This window comes from Mustela nigripes, chromosome 16 (assembly GCF_022355385.1).
Source record: "Mustela nigripes isolate SB6536 chromosome 16, MUSNIG.SB6536, whole genome shotgun sequence".
In the NCBI taxonomy this organism is placed as follows: Eukaryota; Metazoa; Chordata; class Mammalia; order Carnivora; family Mustelidae; genus Mustela; species Mustela nigripes.
The window spans coordinates 4350370-4375994 of record NC_081572.1 but is presented as its reverse complement, the minus strand read 5'-3'; the positions used below and the strand labels follow the sequence as shown (position 1 = coordinate 4375994).

The following is a 25625-nucleotide window of genomic DNA, read 5'->3' as shown; positions in this document are numbered from 1 at the left end:
AGATAATGCTGAGCCGCCCATGGGAAGTTCTAGGAAGAGGCCGGGCTGACCCCACTACAGTTCAAAGCCGGACTTCCTGTGTGAGTCGGTTTCAGTGCGGTTTGCTTTTTGTACACCCGACTCCTCTGCGAAGATAACCTTGTGCCATGAAGAATGACACACATGAGGGTGCCTGGCTGGCTCAGGCGGGGAGCGCGTCACTCTTGATCTCTGGGGTTGTGAGTTCAAGCCCCACATTCAGGGTAGAGATGGCTTTAAAAATAAATAAATAAATAAAATAAAAAACCAAAACAAGGAGAGCAAGCATTATGGAGTTGGCCGTGTCGCTAACGTCTCTGAGCTAAACAGGGCATCAAGTACTGGGCTTCTCTTCCTTACACTGTCCGGGGCGACCCTGTCACCGTTTCCCCAATTCACAGGTGAGGAAAGGGTAAGTGGCCTGTTTTGGGGTCACAGCGGGTAGATAGAGGTGCCAGGCTTTTCCCCCAGGCCCGTGCACCCCTGCAGCCTCTGCTCTGCCCGGCCGTGCTCCCCCCATCTCCCTGGGTCTCCTTGCCTGACACACAGATGCACACAGTCTGGCAAGCGGCCCCGGGCTCCATAATTCCTGCGAAGAACGCCTGGGGCTCTGGAAAGCCACCTGCTTCAAAATGGAGGAACCAGGTGGACCCCCAAAGACCTCCTTCCCAATCCAAGGCCCCAGCTCACCACCATTGATTCTTTGAGCTCCTTTCCTGGGTCCCTCATGAGCACAGGTAGCTCGAGTGCCCTTCTGCAGTGGGTTTTCTGGGTCTCCCCTGCCCCCCCCCCCATCCCCTGGCTGTGAGACTAGTCCAGGCTCGGTCTTTCCTGCCATCTAGTGGCTCCCAGGCTTACCGCAGGGAGGAGTGTTCCAGGACAGAGACCAGAATTCTAGGTACCTTTAAACGACTCAGTCTCCGCTGGGCAAACCCAGGGCCAGCTCTCTGGAAAGCAATAGGCCTGGTGTGACCGGTGGCAGAGGGGGCTGCGCGAGGAACAGGGGGTGGCGGGAGCCTGACCCATCCCCTCTGTGGGAGGGTTTTCAGCCTCGGGTGGAGGGCTGCACCCCTCCGCCCGCTGGAGGCCAGTGTGGCCAAAGGCAGAGGGATGGAGAAGGGAGAGGTTGGCCCTACAGGGGAGGAAGGCGTCGAAGAGGTGGACGCGCTGGCACGGGTCTGTGTCGCCGCAGGAGAGGAGAGGCACGGAGCCATCTCTGCCCTGGGCTGGCCCTCTGGGGAGTCGGGTGGCCAGGGTTCCCATCCCGACCCTGGTGCTCGCTCGGAGCGTCTTGGGAAAGGAGCCAGCATCCACCTCCCAGCTGTGGTTAGACTCTGGAAGGCCGGCGTGTCAGCTTCCTGCGGCTGCCGTACCAGATGACCGCAATGGGGTGGTGAAAGCAACAGAAATTCTCTCCCCGTTCTGGAGGCCACACGTCCCAAACCAAGGAGTCAGCGGTCTGGCTTCCGTCTGGCGGCCCTGAGAGAGCCTGGTCCGTGCCTCCGCTCTCCTGGCTCCCGGGAGCTCCAGCAGTCCACACGGCATTGCCCCTGTGTCTGTGTGTGCATGTGCGTCTGCACGTGCGTGTGTGCATCTCCCCTTCTTACAGGAACACCAGTCACACTGGAACAGAGCTCTAGACCACGCTCACCAAGCACATCTTCCTCTTGATTCGGTCACATTTGCAGTGACCCTCTTTCCAAATAATCCAATGACCCACATTCACCGGGGATTAGGGCTTAAACATGTCTTTTGTGGGGGGGACACCATTCATTCCGCAGTAAGCCTCTGGCAGGTCGCATACCATTGGGTTCCCCCCTTACCCTGGGGTCAAGAACAAGCTCCGTGTGTCCGAGGTCCCCTTCTTTGCACTCCTACCTGGGGCCCTCCACGCTGGGTTTGCCTGCTCCTGCCGCAAAATATCATTCACATCCGGCTTGCTCACCTCCCACATTCGGCTCCCTTGTTCCCCGTCTTTACAAGGCCACGGAGATGTCCCTAGCCCGTGAAGTGTCCCCAGATCCGTCCGCAGGCTTCGCCACCCTCTCTCGCCAACCCCCAAGCCCTGCAGGTCGTCGTGCACCAGCTGTCATCCTATGGGCGGCTGTCAAGCTCGCGTTAGGGTCAACACAACAGAGTTCAAGCCCCTGAGCCAAGGGCCATCCCCCATGGTCAGCAGGGCTCGGAAGATGTCCGCACTGCCAGACTCATCCTGGCAGACCTTGGAGGGGCAAGCGTCCATACGATTGTTCTGAGTGTGAAGGAATGTTCTAGAAAGTCAGGCTTTTCTGGGTCGAGTGGTGAGCCACTTTTGTATGCTAACGACATATTTGGGCCGAGAGCCTCGGGGAAGATGAAAGGCAGTGGTCAGGGCTGTGCTGACCAGGGGAAGATGTTTGAGACCTCCAGTCCCTCCAGGACCAGCCTGGAGGAGCCGGTACGGAGCCGACAACGGAGCCAGACAGCGGGCTGCCCTCACCCCTACCTGGGGTCCTGGCCCCGTGGCCCCACTCTCTGAGCCATTGCACGGGGCTCTGATGACGTGCTAGTTTAAAAGCGCCTGATCTACGAGAATGTTCCAGGGAAATGAAATACACAGCATCCGAGAAGCCAAGTGGCTCGGAAAAATGCATTTACAGCTTAACAAAAGATGGAGCCGTTGGACGAGCGAGGAAGACACAGCACTAATTGGCAGCCATATTTTATCTGCTCCCCACAACTGCCTCACGGATTATTAAAAAAAAAAAAAAAGGCGGGGGGAAGGAAGGAAAGAAAAAAGGAAGGAAGGAAGGGGATGTGTTGAAGCCTTGAAATGAAGCACTTTTAAAAATAGGTGAATGTTCTCAGAGACCATGTTTTAAAGATAGCTTCTGTTCTGACTCGGGGTTTTCTCAATCAGCAGGGAACACGGTCCCCACTTGACGGGGGGCGCCGGGAGATGACAGGAGGCACTGTCTTAAACACAGGCAGGGTGATTTTCACCTCTATCTTATCACCGCCTTCAAGACGTATTATTTTCATCTGAAGTGAGCTTCCAATTTTTGGAAGAAAAAAAAAAAGCCTTTCATCTCTCCCAACCTCATTTTCTCTCTCTCTCTCTCTCTCCTGAGGGAAGCGTGGGGGAAAAGCATTCTTCCACTTGCTACGGTTTGGGAATCCCATAAAACCCACCAGCGGCTGGAGTGTTTTGTGCTGATAAACCCCTCTCTCGGCCCGCCAGGGGGCTCCGGGACACAGGCTGTCACAGACACTGTGCAGAGCTGGCGTGGGGGACCCACGAGGTTGGGCGAGGTGGGGGGGAGGCAGGGGACTGCCACCCTGTCCCCATGCTCCCCCCCAAAAGCTGAGGGGCCAAGGGGCGGGGAAGTGGTGACTGCCCCAAGCATACTTTATCCGTAAGCATGTACCCCACTCCCTCCTCAGGCCCTGCAGACTCTCTCAACGCCAAGGGCTGCTTTTGTGTTTTCCTTCACCAACGGGACTGCAAGCCAGCCTTAGCACTCCGCTGGAGAAGTGCCTTTTCCTCTGAACCCGTCAAGCCAATCAGAGGACCTGGAGGCTAAACTTCCCCTGTCCTTTTTCATCTCTGCCCCCAAAAATGAGAAAAAGGAGATTTCCAGAACAATTTGGGGGGGTGGGGATGGAGGAAGCAGGCAGCCTCAGGACGGTCTGAGCCCTGGAGACTTCAGACACCACCGAAGCCATCGGAGCTGATGAAGGAACGTGTCCAAATGGGCCACGATCCCTGGGCACGTGGTTCTCAAACTCTGGCATGTACGCAGGAAACGTGGGAGTAACAGCGTCTTGTGGACCTTCAGGAGCATTCACTTTCTTCCCTGCTGATTCCTTCCTTCCTTCATTCCCCAAAGCTTCCGTACCACTCTGTGCCCTGCTCTAATTACTGAGGATATAATAATGCAAAACAAATCTTTCCCCATGCTCATGGAACCCAAGCTCTATGGCGTGAACAGACAGTAGACCAAACATTTACAGTCGTGTTTGTAGACGGCTGTCCCTGGGCTTGTTCTGATGCTTGGTGACCCATCAGCAAGGCGTGGCCGGTGGATTAGAAGTGTGTCCACGAGGCCATGGCCGAGCCTTGGCAGCACCCACGGTCTCTGTGGCTGCATCTCCTCCCTCTGCCTCCAGGAGGTGGTACCATGGTCCCCCCACGTCACAGGATCGCCTAGCATCATTGCTCCAGGAACGCTCCGTCAGGGCACTTAGGCGGAGGGACCGTGTTGGGACGTACTGGTCCTCCCCCTGGTCCCACTGCCTTCTGTCTGCAGGAGCGTTTCCAGCAGGAAGGAGAGCGATCACGTACGCAGGTGTGGGTTTCAACATGCCGCTCCCTCCAACGGCGACTAAAGGACAGCATGCGGCAGAAAGCTGGTCAACACAAAGCGGTGACAGGTGACCATACTCGGGCTGGCGCTGGGCACACAGGATGACCGTGTTTGCACCGACATCCATGGCAGCCTGAGACATGGGAACCCGCAGAAGGGCAAAAATCTGTATTTTGTTATCTGGAGAATCCTTCCTTAGCGTGCACACTCGCTCTCTCCCTCCCCCTCGCCCGCCATCTGTCTGTCTCTCCTTTCCTCCTGTCTGTCTCTCTCTGTCTCTGTCTCTCTGGCTGTAACCACGAAACACGGAAGGAGAGGCGACGGATGTCCTTGCAGCTTGCGGAGATGATTTCAAGATCGGGCTCTTAGACACCTACGGGCCATTCATAGCTGCTCTAGGTGATTCAGATTCAAGCGGACAGCGAGCGACACTTTCGAGAGCTGAGGAGGCGTTCCAGAAAACCTGGCTCACTCATAACCCTTTAGAAATCAGCTTTGCTGGTGTGTCTTGTTTTATTTCATTTTTGTTTTATTTTATTTTATTTTAAAGATTTATTTATTCATTTGAGTGGGGAGGTGGGCAGAGGTCAGAGGGAGAGAGAGAGAGAATTTCAAGCAGACTCCCAGCCTAGCACAGAGCTGGACACGGGGCTCGATCTCACGACCCCAAGATCATGACCTGAGCTGAAACCAAGAGTCAGACACCCACCTGACTGAGTCACCCAGGCACCCCATATTTCATTTTACTGTATTAAATTTTAATTTATTTTTAGTAATCTCTACACCCAGCGTAGGGCTCGAACTCAGGACCCCAAGGTCAGGAGTCACATGCTCCATGGACTGAGCTAGCCGGGGGTGGGGGGCCCTGTGTGTCCGTTTTACAGGAGATGGGTCCACGTGGAAATTATTTTGTTCCAACCAGCTGGTGCCACGTTGGTTCCCAAAGTCCCCACGGTCCTGACCCCATCGTTCCTTCCTCCAAGCAAACAGATGCACGAGGGCTGGATGTGGCACCGTGGGAAGGGCACAGCCCCCCTGGGGCTCCGTTCCCCTCCAGGGTGGGCGTGACAGGGAATCTCTGCTTTACAACGCCCACACCCACGATCTTGCCACACCATCTCTGGCCTCCAAAGCAACCCGCCAACAAGGACTTTAAACCTTTTTACCTGAAGAAATAATGTATCCTTGGGTTCCCGGCCGCAGCTACCTTCTTGTGGAATTCAAAGGAAAAGGGGGGAAAGAGAAATGAGGCGCCTTGGCCTCTCCCTGGCACAGGGCACCGTCCTGGGAGCTCACGGAATTCTCATCTCATCCTTAGAACAAGCCCAGAGACAGGTGTCGTTTCCAGCTCGTGGAGGAGGAGATGAAGACTTTTGCAGGAGGGTAGGTATCCAGGTCAAGGTGACGCAGCTAGACTGAGCGGGAGGCAGGATGTCAGACCCCAAAGCCCATGATCCTGCTTCTACAACAAGCCGCCCCTCGGACGCTGATCCTGGCTGTAGCAGAAGCAGTTCCAACCGCACGCCGTCCTGCGAGGCCTCTGCCTACTACACGAACCTTGTCCCCTCTTCCCTTAGCTCTCCATTCCCTCCGTCGTCGCGAGGGCTCTTCCTAGGCTTGACAGTGCCCCTTCGTTCATGTCTTTACACCTGCTCTTCTCTTCCTGCCACTGGCCTTGGAGGACGCTGCCCTCCCGTGTACTCTGTCCTGCCCTCTCTGCTTAGCCCTGCAAACGTTTGGCTCCTTTGGGCTCAGAAGTGTGAATTGTCTTTTGAGCTGGGTTTCCACGTTTTTATCACCCACGTAGGTTATAACCTGGAGTAAAATCTCGTTGGCGGTCAGAGAGCCACACTCACCAGCTCAGGGGAGATGGAAATCAGTAGCACATGCTGAGCCCAAGTGCGTCCTGGCCGATAGCCACCGGCCCTGTGCTTCTGGCTCCTGTCTCTGCCTCTCTTTCCCTCCTCCAGCAAGAGGCTGAAGCCCTGTGCAAGATTTTCCCACTGGCGGGGAGTAGGGAGACGGGGTGGAGAGGAGCCGTGAGGACGGCAGTCAGATGCGTAACTGGTTTATGGAGCAGCCTCAGGGAATAAACATAAAAACACAGAATGGTGTTACATGTTCTCTGATCAATGCCACCAGCCGTACTCTGTTAAATTCTGCTTTCCGTCTCCTGTTGACATTTCAGGCAGGTCCCACTGCTTCCTGCTCCCTCACAGTTACTAGAAACTCCCTCTGGCTTCAAACCACAGCCTCCGCCCAGTTCGGAACCCTGGGTCCCATCCCCCACCCCATGGTAGCCGGCTGCTTGGCTCTCTCTGAACTTGGTCTGGTTCCGTGCACCCCCCAGGGAGCGCCAGCCCCACAAGGTGGTCTCCATGGAGATGGCAGGTCCTTTATCTGTCCACCTCCCTAGAGGGATGTCCAGACTCCTACTGGACATCTCCATGGCTGAGAACACCCTCCAAAACGATGCGCATGTCCCCCAGGCCATGCCAATGGTCTGGGCCCGTAGCCCTTTGTGGGGCAGCCCCAGGCGGTTCACGATTGTTGCCTGTCCTCTGTGTCATGGTCAGTCACAAAAACCGGACGAATCAGTGAGGAGCTCTAGAGTGCGTCCTAAGTCCTGGGAAGATGTGGGCTGGGGGAACCCCCATCCTTTCTTTCTGGGCAGCGGCATCCCAGAACCCACTTGCCCAGCATCACCAGCTGCCCCAGCCGGAGTGGTGGGACGTGGATGGCAGCTCCTACGTTTGCCTGCACACTGCTCCAGAGGATGCGAGCTGGGCTCTCCCGGGGACGCCTTCTCCACGCCCTGGTCTGTCCTCAGAGCAGAACAGGAAGACTGGGGCTCGGCAAGCCCCCAGCTAGGAGCCTGGCCCCCATCCGTCTCTCACAGACCGTCCATGCTGAGAGTTAGCCCCTGGAGTCCCACTGTGTGCTCTGCTGGGGGTGGAAACCCTCCTTCACTTGGCGCCCTCCCCACCCCAAACCACTGGAACACAGAATAAAATCACAATAGATTAAACACTTATAATCAAGCAATTCCCATATTATTTCATTTACTCTGAGAGAAATAGTCTACTTTTGCCTCCATTTTACGATGGAAAAGTTGAGATTTGGGGAGGGTGTCTAAGATCGCGTCGTTAGGATGGTGTATGAATCTGTTTCTCTGTGTATCAAAGAAATCTTACGGATCTCAGTGACCTGCTGGGGGCAGGGGGCGGGTAGGCAAAGGATGGCAAGAGAGGGCCAGGTCGGGGCGCCTGGGTGGCTCAGTGGGTTAAAGCTTCTGCTTTCGGCTCAGGTCATGATCCCAGGGTCTTGGGATCAAGCCCCACACCGGGCTCTCTGCTCAGCGGGGAGCCTGGTTCCCCCTCTCTCTCTGTCTGCCTCTCTGCCTGCTTGTGATCTCTCTCTGTCAAATAAATAAATAAAATCTTTAAAAAAAAAAAAAAAAAGAGAGGGCCAGGTCCAGTCCAACACCAATTTCCCTAAGACCCACAAGCTAAAAATGTTTTTTATATTTTTAAGTGGTCAAAAAAAAAAATTTGCAGGAGGACTATTTTGTGACATGAGAGATCTATGAATATTCCAAATGTCCATGTCCATAAATAAAATGTTATTATAGACACGGCCACCCTCATTTGTGTACGGATTGTCCGTGGCTGCTATGCCCTACACCTTCGGACTGAGGGGGCTGCAACAGAGACCATCTGGCCTTCACAGTCTAAAATAATTAGCAGCCGGTCCTTTAAAGAAGAAGTTAGCCAAACCCTGCCAACGTTGATTTTTCTCACTCGCAGTTCTCTGGGTTGGAGAGGGCTGTTTCTGGGCTGCAGGCTGGCTGGGGTGGGGGGGCTCTGTCTGCACCCGTCTGGGGCCAGCAGGAGCCAGGGCACGTCTGTCTTGGGGCGGGCAGAGGAAATACAGCAGAAATGACGTTTTGGAAGGTTGGTGAGGTCCAGAGCCGAGGGCCCGGAAAGAATTCTTGTGATGTCTTTGGCACCAAAAGGGTGATTTTTATAAAAGCCAGTGGACAGGATCTGTGGGCAGAAAGGGCTGCTACCGTGTGCTGCCCCGGGACTTTGGGGTTGGGGGACATCAAGACAAAGCAAAGTTTCAAACGGACTTTGATCTGCTAAACAAGACTCCCAGGACCCCGGAGGCCTGGCTTCTGCCAAGCTAAGGTTGTTTTTCCTTCTAGCAAGGCACAGATATGAAAACACTTGGCGGGGGGGTGGGGGGCACCTGGGTGGTTCAGTAGGGTAAGCTTCCAGCTTCGGCTCAGGGTCCTGGGATCCAGCCCCACATCGGAGTCTGCTTCTCCCTCTCCCTGTAGTTCCCTGCTTGTGCTCTCTCTCTGTCAAATAAATAAATAAAATCTTTAAAAATAAATAAGTAAAGTTAAAACAGGTGGGAGTTTTCTGGAGGAATGTGACACGCTGCTTGCCTCAGGAAGTTGTCCACGGGCTGCAGGTGCTAAGGTCACCTCATTTTCCCTACATTTCTTTCTACTTTTGTCTCCTCAATCAGCTGAAGGCCTCACCTGGGGCCACAGGGTCCCTTCCCCCACAGTCACCTGCAGCTGCCCATTCCAGCAGGCGGGACTCCAAACCCACAGGCCCAGGAGCAGCAGGGTCTGAATCTGATACAGGGAGTGCGTGGAGAGTGGGAAGCCAAGATCTCCTTCATGGACCACAGGTGGGGACCCTGGATTCGAACTCAGGGCCCTCTGACTCACGAGTCTGTGTTTGTCCTCCTGCCTCACTGAGTTCTACCCTGGGCAAACTGTCGCAGGTGCAGTAAAGACAAGAAAGAGTGGGAAAACCTTCGAGGGGGAAGAAGGCAGGACGATTTTCCCAGCGCTCTCCAGCCACAAGGGTTATTTATGCCTGAGCACTGCTGGGCACCGTCTCAAGGAGCCACACAACAAGTCAGTGCCTGGGGACAAGCAGAAAGCCTGGGGCCAGAGCTGGCCAGAGCACTCATTCCTTAGGAATTCCATCGTGGGTAAGAAAAATCCCAAAGAAAAATCCCAAGACCATTCCTTTCCATTCCCCAGCCAGGCTTCCTTCCGAACAAACTGCTTGCGGAGTCAGACTAGAAACAGGTCGCGTGTGTCTGGAAGCACTTACAGGCCAGAGGGGAAGGGAGGGGGGAGGGAACTCTACTGTCCACCTCCCCCACCCCCTGCCAGTTCCTCAGGGAAGCAGGAAGGAGCAGACCCTCTCCGGAGCCTGCTGCTGTGAGAGATGGGGCCGGCTGGAAGTGGGTGGAAGTCGGAGCCGGGAAGTCTCGGCCGTGGGCACGGGAGAGGGTGATGAATGGGCGCGGGCATCACCGCAGGCCCGTTCACGGAATCGGAAGCTTGCCAAGCCATCGACAGGAGGCAGCGAGAATTTATAAAACACGTACATGCTCCTCACGCCCGTAGCTGCTGTTTTGAAAGAAAGACGCCAAGAGACAAGACATGTAGCAAATCACAGCGCGATGCTGACATGTTGTGGAACACCGGGAGACAGAGCCGATTTTCTTGTCAAGCTCCCGTGAAAATCAAAGATGCTGAGAAGGGGTGGACAGAGAGGACCCATGAACAGCCACATATCAGAGATACTGGACTTGATGAGAGGTCTTCGGGGCTCAATTCCCGACATACGCTGTCCTTCTGGGTCCGGATACAATCGAATACAATCAAATACTTCCATACGGAGAGGAATAAAAACTACCCCTTCCTGGGAACTCATCTGTGCCAGGCACAGCAGGTTTTCAAGCCCGGGTTCCCGTTAACCCTACGTGTGAGGGAGACGTAACTACGCCACACGACACACGGGGGAACGGACTGAAACAGAAAGGTTCAGTGACTGGCCCAAGGCAGCCCAGCTCACGGGTAATAGGACCCAATGTTAAAAATCGGATTTGCCGGAGTCCAGACCAGTGTTTTTCATTTATGACCCAGCCTCCTAAGACATGAGGTTAAAACACTTTCCCTCTAAGTGGACAGAATTGAGACAATTTATGTCACTGCAAAATTGTTTTGCAAGATTAAAAGCCTCCCAGCTGTGAGCTCCGGCAGCTCTGACTCACTACAGGTCAAAATCAGCATCTGTCGAACCAACCCCCACCCCCAGTTTGTCCGGCTCTGTTTACTACCAGGATGAGCCTCACGAGGTAGGCCGTGGCCTTGGGGGACCCACACCCAGGGGGCTCTCCCCCAGCTGTTTCCTACCCTTTTCCCCCTACATTTGTTATGAACATCCTGAAATATGCAGCAGAGCTGAGGACATTGACGTAAAGACGCACAGACCATCTGGATTCTACCTTGAACGCGTAACTGCTCTGGTGCTGTTATCTATCTCTGGGGCCAGACGCTTGGCTCCTAGACCTGTCTTGAGACCGTAAGCCGTATTAGTTGCATTATTAACTCAGCTCCACGTTCTGTTTTGGTCCCTACTTAATTATGTTTTATGCACCTGTTAACCTCATGCATGGTCAATCATTAACTTTGCCTTTTTACCCTTAACTCCCTGTTTACGCACTGGTTGTAGAAACCTAATGGGGACCAGAAGGTGACATTCGTCTTGATGTATTTGCTCATACCAGGTCCCAAATAGGGCCTCGTTGTCCAGAAGAGTTTCTAGAACCCCCTCCTTTAAGCTTTCAAGAGTCCCCTTACCCACCTCTGATGTAGATAAGCTGTCCTAGACTCAGCAAGGCAAGCAAGGCAGCTTTGGGAACAACTCCCTGACTTCTGGTCCGTCCAGCTGCCCTTCCAATAACAAAACTTTCTTTGCTTTCAAAACTGGTATCTCAGGAGCTCCTGGGTGACTCAGGTCATGATCTTGGGGTCCTGGGATTGAGCCCCCCATAAGGCTCCCTGCTCACGGGGAGTCTGCTTCTCCCTCTCCTTTTGCCCCACACCACCCCCTGCCATTGATGAAGTTCTAGAACCTAGGTGAGGTTCGGTGGGCTGAGGTCCGGAGCCGATGACCAAGAAAGAATTCTTGAGACATCTTTGGTGCAAAATGGTGGTTTATTAAAGCACGGGGACAGGACCCGTGGGCAGACAGAGATGCTGCCCCGGCTTTTGAGGGATGGCAGGTTCTGTACCTTGCCGTTGGGGGGGTGTGACGGGAAGGGAGACTCTCGGTGGGGTGCTCTGATCCCGCTGTCATTTACCTTCCCTTCTACCTCAGTCTCCTCCAGTTTATGGTGGGGAGGGGGACATCAGGGCTTCAGGAACTGAGAGTTATTTGCCTCTGGAAATGTGTGCTATTGATAAGATAACCTCCCTGTTTAGGTCTCTAGGACATCTGTAGAGCAAGGGAGATTCCTGTTCTGCAGGATTGTGATCTCTGCAAGTTAACTATTTATCGTTTTATGGCAGTCAGGGGTGCCCGAGGAACGCTACATATACTACGGAGGGGAGCGGGTGGAGAGGGGGTGCGAGGTGCCAGCTTTTGCCCTGTCCTCAGCCGGCCGCCTGCTCCCTCATCACCAGGTGCATGCCCGAGCACACGCTCTCAGATAAATAAATAAAATCTTAAAAGGAAAAAAAAAAAGAAAACTGTAGCCAACTGAAGCAAGAAAAAAGACAAACAGTATCAAGAATAGAAAGTGGGGGGGCGCCTGGGTGGCTCAGTGGGTTAAGTCGCTGCCTTCGGCTCGGGTCATGATCTCAGGGTCCTGGGATCGAGTCCCGCATCGGGCTCTCTGCTCAGCAGGGAGCCTGCTTCCTTCTCTCTCTCTCTCTCTCTCTGCCTGCCTCTCAGTGTACTTGTAATTTCTCTCTGTCAAATAAATAACCTTGTACTGAACATCCTGAGTGCACTTGACCCGTGCCAGGGGCAGGGCACACAAATATCATAGGATCTAACCAGCAGGGCAAAATGTAGGCCCTCATGGGCCTGATGCATTCAGGGAAACAAGCACGTGGAGACAGATCATGTAACAGGATGGAGCCATAGTGGGGTGGCGGGTAAGGTACCCGAGAGGAAGGGGGCACCCCACAATCTCTGAGGGGGGCTAAATGATAATTTCCCAAACAAGTTAAAAGCAGGAGTATCCCATCTAAAATGAGTTTGCAGAAGTAATTTTTCCAACGTGTTAATTAATGAAGAAACCACTAAGATGTTAAGACCACTTGAAAAGAGACTGTGAAAGTCGGCCACGCGTGCAGGCAATCAGGAATGCCAGGACGGCTTCACTGGCTGGAGCCACAGCGCTCAGTGCTCTACAGGGCGCCAACGCAGAAGGTTTGATGGCATCTTCTCCCGAGGACAGACACCGCTTGTAACTCTGTGGGACAAAATGCATTTGCATTGTTATGGACAAAAATTATCTCCATTTTTCACGACTTAACTTCCCTCCTTTTCCCAGGTGTAAACTAGCCTCCCGTACATACTCCTCCAGAGCCAGGTGGGCCCTGGGGAGGGGGCTGCGCCCACACCCTACGGAAAGCTCCACCAGCTCCCCTCGGTAATGTGTGTGACATTCCTCAGGCACCCCTGACTGCCAGAAGCGAGAAACAAAGAGTTAACTTGCAGAGATCACAATCCTACAAGAGAGGAGTCTCCCTTGGTTTACAAATGTCCTAGAGATCTACAAACAAAGAAGTTACCTTATCAATAGCACAATTTCCAGAGGCAAATAACTCAGTTCTCAAGCCCTAACGTCACCCTTCCTCCATAAACAAAACTGAACAAGGCTGAGCTAGAAGGAAAGGTAAATAGAGTTAAATCTCTTCTAAACCTAAATCTCACTAACAAAGACGCTTGATAGCAGGATTGTGACATCCCACCAGGAATCTCCCAACTATCTTGATGTTATTGGCCGGCCAAAAGACAACATGGATCAAGCAGCAGGGCCTCCGGTATCCCGGCACCTTGTAGACCCTCTTTAGCATATGAAAGCTCCATTGAAAGCTCCCTTCCCCTCCCCTTCCCCCCACCGCAAGGTACAGAACCTGCCATCTCTCACCACCCGAGGCAGCCGCTCTTTCTGCCCACGGGTCTTGTCCCCCTGCTTTAATAAACCATCATTTCACACAAAAGATGTCTCAAGAATTCTTTCTTGGTCATCGGCTCCGGACCTCAGCCCACCGAACCTCACCTAGGTTCTAGAACTTCATCATTAGAGGATCTCAATCTAGCAAACTACGACCCGGGAGCTTTCACTTTTTATGTTTTTAAGATTGTATGTATTTGACAGAGAGAGAGCTCTAGTGGCAGGCAGAGGGAGAAAGAGAAGCAGACTCCCTGCAGAGCAGGGAGCCCGGACCAGGCTAGATCCCAGGTCCCCTGGTCATGACCTGAGCCCAAGGCAGACACTTAACAACGGAGCCACCCAGGCTGCCCCGTCCACGGGGAGCTTTTAAACATTCTGATTCCCAGGCCACACCCCAGATCCACAAAATCAGTATTTGTGGGGGGCGGTCTCTGGTGTCAGGCTCCTTAAAGCTCTTAGGTGATTCTGCTGTACTTCCAAAGAACCCCTGTCTGGAAGACAAACAAGCAGGAGCAGAAGGCCGGCTCCTCCCCCCCCCCCCCCACTTACCCCTGGGCCCCACCCCTTCCCTCCCCAGCTCTGCCCCATCCTTCCTCTCCGCTCCTCACCCAGGCCCAGCCTGGCTTCCACAGTGCTTCTGGGGGGTGGGGCTTCGGGGGGTGAGGGGTCCTGAAACTTGCCTACTTTTGTGCAGAAAGCACCAGGTGGTGGCAGCCCAGGACAACCCCCTTGCAACCCCACCCTGGGGGATGGTCCGGGAAGATGGCATCTTTTGAAAATGTTTTCCTCCAACACCCAGAAGGAACCCCCAGCTTGAGAGCAGCAAATGAGAAGAAATCCATCACCCTCAGGAAATTGGTTCCGGCAGCCCCGCAGAGCGGCAGTAATCAGAAGCCCTTTGAGTGCCCGGCTAAATAAATAGGTTTAAAACTAATGCACCAGCTGCTGCAGGAAAGCATGTACCCCAAGATGGGTGGGCTGTGGGGCTGCCCATATCTGCTTGGCAAGGGCATAAATCTGGGCACATGTGGGGGCCCAGCTCCCACTGGCTGCTTTCACAGAAGGCAGAATGAGCAAATAAATCTAGTGTCAGCTTCCAGAACATGTTTTCAGCCCTGGGAGAGCTGCAAATCCGGGGCAGGATGCTCATTCCTCAGAAAGGGGGTGTGCTGGGGGGGCATCAGGTTCAAAGGCGAACAGTACCCAGGACTCCCTGGGCCCCAAAGGGAAGTCTCCTAAGGTGGGTACAGAAGGCAGCCCTTGTCTGCTGAACCCCGGGCTTGCTGCCATCCCTTGGCCTCTGAGCAAGGACACTGAGAGCCATTGAGTGGTGACAGGGCTTAGCCAGGTCCTCCTGGGCCTCTCTGAGCCACCAGACTGAAGAGTCCTCATTAAGATGAGCTGTGGGAGTCACTCTGAACTACTAGGCAGCGCTCCAAGCCTGGGCACTGCTCCTGTCCCACCATCGTGACTCTTGTAAGACAAGCCACTACTCTAAGAGCTCATTTGCTACATCAAAGTGACAGCGGGTCTTGCAAATCAGTGAATCACAGCCAATTTGCAGAGTTCCTGTTACAGGTACAAATGTGCCCGGTGTTCGAAGGGGACATTTTGAGGAAAAGAAGGACACAGAGAAGCACATCTGTGATTTCCGAAAGCAAGGCTTCCTGGGCACCAGCTGTCACCTGGCGCTTTGCTCCTCCAGCCTCCAAACCCCCTGCACAGCACCAGGGGGCAGAGACCAGAGTCACCTCCCCCTTCCCTCGGGCAACAGGAGCACACAGTTAAAAGACCGTACATTTTGCAAACTCCCTTGTAGCCAAATGTGACAAATCACATTTGCCTGCAGGACTGATTCTTGCCGGAGGCTCCGGAGGAGACCTTCCTTGCTCTTTCCAGCTTCTAGAGGCTACTGCGTTCCTTGGCTCGTGGCCCCTTTTCCCCACCTTCAAGTCCAGCAGCTTCCAGGGTCACGTCTCCTCTCTGTCTCACTCTCCCGCTTCCGTCTTACAAGGACCCTTGTGATGACGTCGGGCCCACCCGGACAGTCCAGGACCATATCCCCATCCCGGGGTTCCCAGCTTCATCTCATCTGCAGGGGCCCTTCTGCACTGTGAGGTGACACATGCGGGGTCCGGGGACTAGGGCACGCACAGCCACGGGAGCAACTGTGCTTTCCATCCCAGCCCTACTACACCCTGTCCCTCTGACCTCACCCACGCAGAGGACATCCTGTGGGAGCTGTCCCCTCTGTGCCCCTCCTCACCCCCACCCCCTGCACCAGAGAGCAGGGGGGCGGGGCGGGGGGTGGAGCCAGAGTTCCAGAGGCTCGACCCCGACCCCGTCGCTCGCTCGATGGGGCTCTGGAGCCCCCGGGGGACACCGGGCACCCGAAGGAGTAAGTGCACTTTCTACTGCGACTCGGGCTGGGTTTCTGTCACCTGTACCCGCGAGACCACACACTCTGTCAGGAGACTCGGGACGCGTGCGACCCCTGTGCGGGCTGCTCGGGCCATCCCTGCTGGAGAGGCCAGAAGGAAAGCAGAAGGCGGGCGGCTTTTGCCTTTTGGAGCAAGTGACTGGAGCAAGTCACCATTTGCCCCAAGTAGGGCCTTTGGCACCTCCACAGGCCTCTTGACTGGAACACAAAACCCCGGTCTTTTAGCGTGGGATGCCATTCAGCCCTAACCAGAAGCGAAGCACCGATACGTGTCACAACCTGGACGAGCTCGAAAGCAGGGGCCCCATCGCGGCTGGCTGGGACCCGCCGGCTTCAGCCCCTTTAAGACGACCTTGGAGGACCCGTTTTCAAAGCCCGGGCGACTCTCTGGCCCCCGCCTCTATGGTGCGCCGTCACTTCCGGCCGGAAGTGCGTGTGCCGCGCGGCTTCGGCGCAGGGGGCGTGGAGGGAGCGCAGGCGCGCGCTTCCTCGCGGGTAAGGAAGGCGAGTCCCGGCGCGGGGCTGGCGGTCGTTCCCGGCCCGCGGGGTGACGCGGGGGGCTCCGCCGCCACCGGCCCCAGCCTGGGTCGCAGGGCCCCGGACGGGGGAGGCGGAGGGGACTTGGGCCGCACTCAGGCTCCGACGCCGGGGCGGGGCTGCGGCCGGGCCGGGGGCCGAGCGGGGGCTCTGCGGGGCGCGGGGGCCGCGGGTGAGCCCCCGGTTCGTGGAGCCCGCCGTGCGGCTCGCTCTCCCCGGGGTTCGTCAGAAAACGAGAGCTTCCAGCCCCCGGCGGCGAGACGCAGGCAGGCCGCGGGCGGGGCGGGAGTCCCGGGGCGGGGGTCGCGCGGCGGGTCGGAGGGTCTCGAGGCCGGCGGTCTGGGGAAAGGCTCCTGCGTTGCTGAACCCGCGCGGCTGTGGGTGCAGCCTTGTAGCAGGCAGCCCGAGCCTGACCTAGAGAAAACTCCCGGGAGCGGTGTCCCCCGGGTGTGGCTTTGCAGTAACAGGTGTGAGCACTCTAGCAGCAGCTTGGTGGTCATGTATGATACTGCAGACAGACGCACGCCGGGAGCCTGAGCGCTGGTCCCGCGGCGCGCGGTGGAGCCCCCGGCCCCGCGCCAATCCCGGGGTTCGCGCGCGCAGAGACGGCCGGGGCAGCCCAGGCCACCGTGCTCGGGGAGCGTCGGCCCCGCTGGGGAGATGAGATCAGAGGATGGCCCTGCAGAGGGCGTAATTCAGGCTGAGGCCAAGACCCCGAAGGAAAGGGCAGTCCGGTTAGCAGCTGCATCACGAGGAGCAGATGGCGGCCTTCCCGAGCTGGACTCTGAAGGACGAGCCGGAGTTCTCTGGAAGGCCGGGGCGCCGCACGGGCCAAGGCCCAGCGAGCTAGCAAACGTGGCCAGTGTTGGAACCGGAGGAGGGCCATTGTAACCCCAACAGCAAGGGGAATGGTGTGGGGTGAAGCCGAAAACTGGGGAGGGGCCGGACCCCGCAGGGCCTGTGGCTCACTGGAGCATTTTATTTATTTTTTTTTATTTTTATTTTTTTTTTAAAGATTTTATTTATTTATTTGACAGAGATCACAAGCAGGCAGACCCAGGCAGGCAGAGAGAGGGAGAGGAGGAAGCAGGCTCCCCGCCGAGCAGAGAGCCCGATGCGGGACTCGATCCCAGGACCCTGAGATCATGACCTGAGCTGAAGGCAGCGGCTTAATCCACCGAGCCATCCAGGCGCCCCTCACAGGAGCATTTTAGTCTTTCCTAGTTACACGGGGGCCATTCTGGGTCGTAAACGTTTCTGATTTTCAAGAGGATGAGGCACTAACGTCTGGAATCTCACGAGAACGCTAGGTACAAAACAGTGCCGTCCAGTGGAGCTTCTGCAGTGTTGGAAATGGTCGAGGTCTGCCCTGTCCCGTAGAGCAGCCACAAGCCACGTGTGGCTGTCAGACACTTGGCAGGGTGGCGGGTGCTGCCGAGGGACTAGGGTTTTCATTTTAGTTTAAATGTATGTAACCCCGTGTGGCCAGTGGCCATGGTGTTAGAGAACACAGGTCTAGCGGGTATCGGAGACGTAGGAGCCCCTTTATTGGAATCCAGACGCACAGAGACTCCCGTCTCCTGCACCTCATGCCCTCCCGGGTAAAGGCGGAGGGCTTCTGCCTTTCAGAGAGCCCTCCTGTCTTCTGGCGAGCTCACACCTACCAGTGCCTTTGTGCTCTTGGCTGGAAGGCGGTGTGCTCTTCGCAAAGTGACTCCATCCCTTGGCCTCCTGGGTGGTCCTGAGCACACGGATGGAGGAGTGCCTGCAGTGGCCCGGGCATGCTCTCTGTGACCCGGGGCAGGGAGAGGGGGCTTAGAATCTAGAGAGGTGGGCATGGTAAGTGCTGTGGAGCCACAGGAAGGGACATAGCCAATAGGACATAAAGGCATGTGACCCCGTGGGGACATAAAGGCTGTTACCTGCTGATGACATGTGGCAAAGGGCAGGAGGGGTGGACGTGCCTGAGTATGTGGGCAGCTTGTGAGTTGAGGCCAATCTGGGGAAGCATGTGGCTGTGGGCAGGGAAGAGAATGTAGGAACACAGAGGCTGGGGTGGGGTTTCGGGGCGTTGTCAGAGCCCAACTTCATTGTGGCTTCCATGCAGGCAGGTGTCTGAGGCGGGATGATCGCGGCGGGGGGGTAGGAAATCCCTGTGGTTGCCTCCACTGACCTACCGAGGAGGTGGCCAGCCCCGCACGGAGCCCGCAGACCTGGAAGGAGGAGGGGCCGGTAGAGGTGGGGTCACTGCAGGGCATCTTCTGCAGTGTGTTCTGGGTGGTAAGATGGGGGGGGGTGTTCTGTGGTGCTAACAGCCTACGAAGGTAGAATGAAAACTGACAGAGTGTACTTTCTTTGCAGGTGAGTTCACGGGAAGATCTGTGTGCGGGGTGAATGGTTTCTTTCCGGCCTGCTTCCACGTACCTGAAGTGTAATTGTTGGGGGCTTGAACTTTCCAGCTTTCTTGGGTTTCATTTAACTCAGCCATGTAGCTTCTGCATGCCGACCTGCTGAAGACCCTGTTTTGTATGGATACAAATAAAAGGGGTCCGTCCCCAAGGAGACTTTCTCGTGCACTCTATGGTCTTTGCCCCCACCGACCTTGCCCGCAGTGTGTCACCTCTGCTGCTGAGATGCAGTCGGCAGCACGGTTCCCAGCTGAGGAGACTGAGCTGTTCGCGCTTCTCTGTAGGAAGTGTGGGCGCTGGGGGCACTGCTCATCCTGGAGGAGCTTGGGCTGTCTAGAAGGGGGGGCACGTGGAGGGAGGTGACCTCTGTCTCCGTGGTCTAGGAGGAAGGGGTGGCCAGCGTAGTTTAGGGTCGTGTTCACCTTGTGCAGACTTCACTTTGGATAGAGGTTTCCAGAAAGTGGCTGCTGGCCTCAGAACTGGTCGCCGGTAGCTGCTGGGCGCTGCCCACCTCTGCTTCCTCAGCTGGGTCTCGAGCCCCATGCGGGCGCCGTCTTCCCCGGAGGATTCTCCCGGCCTTCCTCTCTGAATGCTCACCACGCATCGATGTGAGGAAAGGAAAAGCCTTTCCTCTATTTCCTGCTGTCTTCACGTGACAGGGTATGACCTGCACGGGTTTTATGTAGTCTGGGAAGGTTATCCTGACCTTCAGGCCTAGTGCCACACCCAGAGTTCCTGCCTGTCGACCTCGCTGGTGTCTGTTCTTGCCGCACTTAGTGAATAATCTTGCCTCAGCATCCCCTGGCCCAACCCTCTTCTGGTCCGGCTCAACTCTGGGAGGGGAGGGGCTGCCCCACAAGTGCCTGCAGAGCCAAGACGGTAACATCAGACCTTGCCAGGGAAGCCGTTGGTGGTCTTTGTCACAGACCCCTAGTCTGAGAGCCCCCCCCCCCCTGGGGGGACAGCAGCTGGCCTGTCAGCCCTGAGGGGCAGAAGTACCTGCTGGGCATAAAGGGGCCTTTCCCATCCTGGCTCCGCCCCCGGCCCACTGTGTTCCCTTAGGCCGGTCGCTTCCCTGTTTCTTAGTAAAATGGGGACCACGGGACAGTGACTCCCAAAGGTGGGCACCTGTGAGCACGGCAGACTGACAGACTGGCTGTTGCCCACTCTCGGATTTTCAGGGCGTTTCATGGTGTTTCCGGCCGCGAGCTTCCAGAGCGCTGGTATGCAGTGGGTCCCAGCAGCCAAGATGCCGTCTGTCGCAGGAGGGTCCCTGGGAGCTAGGGCGGGTTTGCTACAGCCTCTTGGCTTTTTCACCCGGTCCGTGTTCACGATTGGGCCACTCACGAGAGCACATAATTCCAGGGCGGGCCCTGCCCTCCTCTGCATGCTGGACCTTAGAGGAAGCGTGATAATTGCCCAAATTAACATTGTGTTGGGATACGTGAACTGGGGGAAATCATACGTATTGGTATTTCTGGAAAAAACAGGTTGGATCCGGGTCACTGCCTTGTTCCTGGGTGTCTCTGGAATGTGAGCGTCCACTCGGGCACAGCGGCCATGGACGGGGCCTCATGGCCTCAGTGTGTCGTGGAGCAGCGGCGGGGCTCTGTAGACTGACTCAGTGAGGTTCTTCAACTTTTGGTCCGATAGATGAATCAGAAGCGTTCGCTGCCCGCCCCTCACACCCCCCGCAGGAACATCGTGTTTCTAGCACGGAAAATGATGGCACGGGAGTGCTTCATGTCGGTGGGGTCAGCTGTGGTGTACAGGGGCCTCTCGTTCTCGTTTGGTGTTGGCGACAACAGAGGAGGGTGCCCGCGTGTCCCCGGTGCGTCCATGTGGCTCTGAGACCTCTAGGGCAGGAGAGCCTGGGAGAACAGGAGAAGGACGAAGAGAGCCGCTGATTCCGAGGGATGTGGGCTGAGATCCTGCAGTCTTCCCCGCAGCCCCTCTTCTATTCACCCCTCCGGATGCTTCCCCAGTGTGGGTGCTTCACACTGAATTTCTGCCCCTTTCCTCTGGGGCCGCACCCCAAGACGACAGCCTCCATCCATCCTGCACCTTGGTGCGGTGCGCGCGGCTCTGTCGGTGATGGGAGGGAAGCCCGAATCCACCGGAGGGGCTCGGGATTGCGTTTGGCTGAGGCCCTACCTGAGAATATTCCCCAGCTGTCTCCTGCTCGGTCACTCGGTTCCAGCTGGCCTGGGCGCGGCGATGGTGTACTTGCTTCCCCCACAGAACACGCAGCTAAAATAGGCTGCCCACAGGACACGGACAGGCTTCAGCGTTTCCGGGTTTTGTTCCTCTGGTTTATGTAAGAGGGTTGAGGCCGGCAGGAGTCCAGTCTTTTCGAAGAACTGGGCCTTTTAATAATAGCAGTGGGTAATGAAATGCACAGTCCCTAAGAGGCAATGTTTTTTGATGTTAAAACATGGAACACAAAAGGCCTGTTGCAGCAAAGGGACTAAGAAAACAGTTACCCGCTGCACGGTCTTGAACTTCTCTCTTTGTCCACTAGAGGACGCAGTTCTGATGCGCCACTGTGTTCGCTTTTGTTAACTTGGTCCACTTTTAGTTTTTTAATTTCGCCAAGCCCTTATTTTACCAGAAATTCAGATTGAACCAGAAGTTCAATCTGCAGGGTTGGGCTCCTTGTTAGGACTCTGCCAAGAGGTCCCCACTGCACACAGCTCCTGGGAAGCATTCGTCATGTCGCAGACGAGCCAAGCCCCCGCCCAGGCACGGGGCATGCACTTGGGGAGAAGAGCACGAGAGCATGTCCTAACGCAACCTTCCGTCCACACTCCCTCCGGGGGACCAGTTCTAGTCAGCGTGAGAGATCTTTCTTGGTAAGGACTTGGGTGCAATGTATACCAGTCCTCAAGGCCTCAGACAGCATGGTAAGGGTTTAGAAGCGCCTCTCGGGAGGACGTCACTTATACTTGCCCTTGAAAGGTATATAGCAACACGGAACCAGATCTGTGCAGAGCCCCTGTGGTTCAGGATGCCGATCCTCGTCTGCTCGAAAGGTGCTGTTGGATTGGAAAAAGTTACGATCTCAAAGTGTCTTTTTAGGTGGAGTACTAAATGTCCCCGGGTCTGGGAACCTCGTTGACCGCCCTCTGATGCATTCAACGTGCTTAACTGAGCACCGACCCCTGGCGAGTTAGGCTGGGCTGGGGAGCCAGGCACGGGCAACTCCGCCACCCTCTGAGAGGTCACCCTCCGAGAGGTCACGAGGGAAGGGGAGAGGCGTGGGATGGGCTCTGGAGGGAAGACGGGGCCAGCATGCAGCCGGCTGTGGAGTTGCCGCTTCAGATCAGGTTGCTCGGGGAAGGGCCCGCATCCTAAAGGAAGAGAGGAAGTCACGCCAAGTCTGGCAGCGCGTCCCGGCAGGGGGAGCGGGCAAAGCGGGTGACCAAGGCGGCTTTCTAGGGAGGGTTGGAGGTGGCTGGGTGTCTGGTCTTGCAGGGCCTCGTAGCAAAGTCTCACTTTTACTCCCAGATAGGAGTCAGTAGCTCACAGTTTTCTCTCCTCTTTTAGGGACCATTTTCCCCTGCTCTCCGAGTATTGGCCTTCGAAGTCTTTCCTGTTCTTGGGCTAACAGACTGGCCCAGTGCGGGGACCCGTGATCGATGCAGAGGGAGTGTGCAGCTGTGGGAGGCGCCCTCTCACCTCTGTTGAACCGTAACCATGTTGTTCCTCAGGGAACTAACCTGGACTTGGGAAGAGACATTTGGATAGAAGTTCCTGGGACAGCCTGTTGCCTTTCCTCTTGTAGATGAAGCCAGAGACCGCCTGGACGTCCTGTCTCACCCACTGTCTGTTCTCTGGCCTCTTCCACTTCTAGAAACCATGTACTTCTTGTTTTTTGTATTTTTTTTTTCCAACAAAGAGTAGATCTGTGTCATTTAAATTACTACCAAGAAGACAACAAAGTATACTCTCCTCTAACCTTCACAGGGCAGGGGTCTGTTTTGGTTTTACGTGGTTACACATAATGACTGTGTTTAAAAGTGATTCTTCGTTCCAATATTTTTTTCAGATCAATTATGCAACTGCAGCAGAAAACCAGTTCTTTTCTTGCAAGTGTAATTAAAGATGGAGCCAAGTGAGTCAGGGGAAGGTCACGTGTCTCAGGCTTGGCAGCTGTGCCAGCGTGTCCCGGTTATGCAACACTGTTTTCGACCTGCGGCCCGTCAGCAAAACCTTCAGATGATCGTATGGAATTAAAATAAGACTTTAACTTTCTTTGAACAACATGTTCTTTGTTAAAACCAGACTTGGGCTTTTAATACTGACTTCCACTAGAGGCTCCTATTCCATGCCCTGGGCTGTCCCCGCGGAACGCATTTCTTAAAGTCAAACTCCCCACTTTCGTGCCCCTTTGAAACCTTGACTTGGTTGTCATCCGTCACGAAGACTTATGGGCAAAGCGTCCCCAAATCCCCATCACTCCTGTGCGGTCTCTGTTCCAAATTGCCACACCCCTTTGAAAGTTAACGGAGAAGATAAAAAATCATAGGAAGTCTAAATGAGGGGCGCCTGGTGGCTCAGTGGGTTAAGCCTCTGCCTTTGGCTCAGGTCATGATCCTGGTATCGAGTCCTGCATCGGGCTCTCTGCTCCGAGGAGAGCCTGGTTCTCCCTCTCTGCCTGCCTCTCTGCCTACTTGTGATCTCTGTCAAATAAATAAATAAAATCTCTAAAAAAAAAAAAAGAAGTCTAAATGAAATAGAGGGGTTCCTTCCTCCGTTTGCTTTAACATACACGTAAGCACTGCTTGGTGTTTGTTTTCATTTTTAATTTTTTTCCTAAAGTAACTACACAAGTTCTTTTGTTTTGAGAGAGGTGGGGGAGGGGCAGGGAGCGAAGCTAAGCGGCTCCACGACCAGCCTGGAGCCCAGCCTGGAGCCCAGCCTGGAGCCCGACACCGGGCTTGATCTCACAACCCCGAGGTCATGACGAACCAAAATCAGGAGTCGGATGCTTAGCCGACTGCACCACCCGGGTGCCCCCACGATGCACGAGTTTGAAAGCTCAGGGTTAAACCGCTGGCCCCAACAGCGGCTCCCTGCCCGGCTCCTGCGGGCCTGCTCTCGGACAGCCTTTCCCCTCGCTCGGTCTTCCAGGCGCGCTCGACTCCCGCTTCCCACCATCGTGTTTGTGCTGCTGCTTTTGGCTCATCGTCTTAAGCCTCGCCCGTCGACTTCCATTCTGGGGGACTCGGGCCACGTGCTCACAGACCCCCTCTGTTTCCCCTTCCTCCAGTACAGTCATCCTGTGTGAATTCTGTTCGGCTCCGCATTGTGTTGTCTTGCAGGAAACGATGCTTCCCGTCCTCCCGGCTTCGCCCTGCGAGACCCTCTTCGTCTCCTTCTTGTTCTCCCCTCATTCCTGCTGTTTCTCTGGCTGAGCATTCTTTGGTCACCAGCTCTTGTCCCCACGGGCCGGGCCCCGGAGCTTCTCGGCCTGACTTTACACAAGGGCAACCACATGGCGTCATGTGTCCATTCTGCTTGTCCTTAGATGTGTGAAAGAAGACTTCAGACAGTGTCGTCAGGAGAATGTTGTTGGGTTTTGTTAAAACCACCTGCGTGAGGGGAGAAGCCAATTCAGAAGTTCAGTTTTAGTTAGGAGTTTTATATTTTACAGGAAAATATGAAGGTTGGATTATTGTCAGGGCAAGGAGAAAAAGAATCCTGGCTGAAGGTCTGACAGTGAGCTGGGTGGGTAGGTAACTGGTTTCCCAGGAAATTCCTTAAAAATTATGTCAAAGGATGCCAATTTCCCCAGAATTTTAATCAGGCAGAAAAAGGCTCTGTCCCAAGACAAGTTTAGGCCAATTTTTTTTTTTTTTTTTAAAGATTTGATTTATTTGACAGAGAGGCAGGCAGAGAGAGAGGGGAGAAAGCAGGCTCCCTGCTGAGCAGAGAGATCATGACCTGAGCTGAAGGCAGAGGCTTTAACTCACTGAGCCACCCAGGCACCCCCAATTTTTTTTTAAGAGTTTATTCTTTAGGGTGCCTGGGTGGCTCAGTGGGTTAAAGCTTCTGCCTGCGGCTCGGGCTGTGGTCCCAGGGTCCTGGGATCGAGCCCCGTGTAGGACTCTCTGCTCAGTGGGGAGCCTGCTTCCCCTCCACCCCTCCTGCCTGCCTCTCTGCCTACTTGTGATCTCTGTCAAATAAATAAATAAATCTTTAAAAAAATATTTTATCCATTTATTTGACAGAGAGACAGCAAGAGCTGGAACACGAATGGGGGAGTGGGAGAGGCAGAGGGAGAAGCAGACTCGCTGCTGAGCAGGGAGCCCGATGCGGGGCTGGATCCCAGGACCCCATGATTATGACCTGAGCCAAAGGCAGACATTTAACAACACCACCAGGTGCCCACCAAACTTTTTTCTTTAAGATTTTATTTATTTATTTGACAGAGAGCACAAGTAGGCAGAGCAGCAGACAGAGTTCGGAGAAGCAGGCTCTACACTGAGCAGGGAGCCCTGCGGGGCTTGATCTCAGGACCCTGGGATCATGACCTGAGCTGAAGGCAGAGGCTTAACCCAGTGAGCCACCAAGGCATCCCTGGAGATTTGATTTTTAAGTAATCTTTACCCAACATAGGGCTCAAACTCAGAAGCCCAAAGTCCAGAGTCGCATCCTGCACCAACTGAGCCAGCCAGGTGCCCCTAGATCAGTTTTTTATATCCTCTCTTTGACCTCGACATCCTATCTGACTTGCTTAAGAATGCATCTTGTTGGGGCGCCTGGGTGGCTCAGTGGCTTAAGCCGCTGCCTTCGGCTCAGGTCATGATCTCAGGGTCCTGGGATCAAGTCCCGCATCGGGCTCTCTGCTCGGCAGGGAGCCTGCTT

At 55.2% G+C, this 25625-nt stretch overlaps 2 long non-coding RNA genes and 1 other non-coding gene across 5 annotated transcripts; all 3 read left to right on the top strand.

Moving 5' to 3' along the window:
• Positions 1 to 313: 313 nt before the first annotated feature.
• On the top strand, positions 314 to 6876 carry LOC132003483 (uncharacterized). 2 transcript variants are annotated; one of them, XR_009400217.1, is made up of 4 exons: positions 314 to 419; positions 4308 to 4865; positions 5683 to 5747; positions 6172 to 6876. It is a non-coding gene; the product is annotated as an uncharacterized LOC132003483 (long non-coding RNA). The 2 variants fall into 2 exon arrangements; XR_009400216.1 differs by having other exon boundaries at positions 5683 to 6876.
• Positions 6877 to 16681: 9805 nt separating this feature from the next.
• LOC132004623 (small Cajal body-specific RNA 16) lies at positions 16682 to 16867 on the top strand. Its single transcript, XR_009400577.1, has one exon. It is a non-coding gene; the product is annotated as a small Cajal body-specific RNA 16 (non-coding RNA).
• Positions 16868 to 21369: 4502 nt separating this feature from the next.
• On the top strand, positions 21370 to 23009 carry LOC132003492 (uncharacterized). Of its 2 annotated transcripts, none has more exons than XR_009400219.1 (3): positions 21370 to 21607; positions 22302 to 22615; positions 22804 to 23009. It is a non-coding gene; the product is annotated as an uncharacterized LOC132003492 (long non-coding RNA). The 2 variants fall into 2 exon arrangements; XR_009400218.1 differs by lacking the exon at positions 21370 to 21607 and adding an exon at positions 21988 to 22172.
• Positions 23010 to 25625: the final 2616 nt, after the last annotated feature.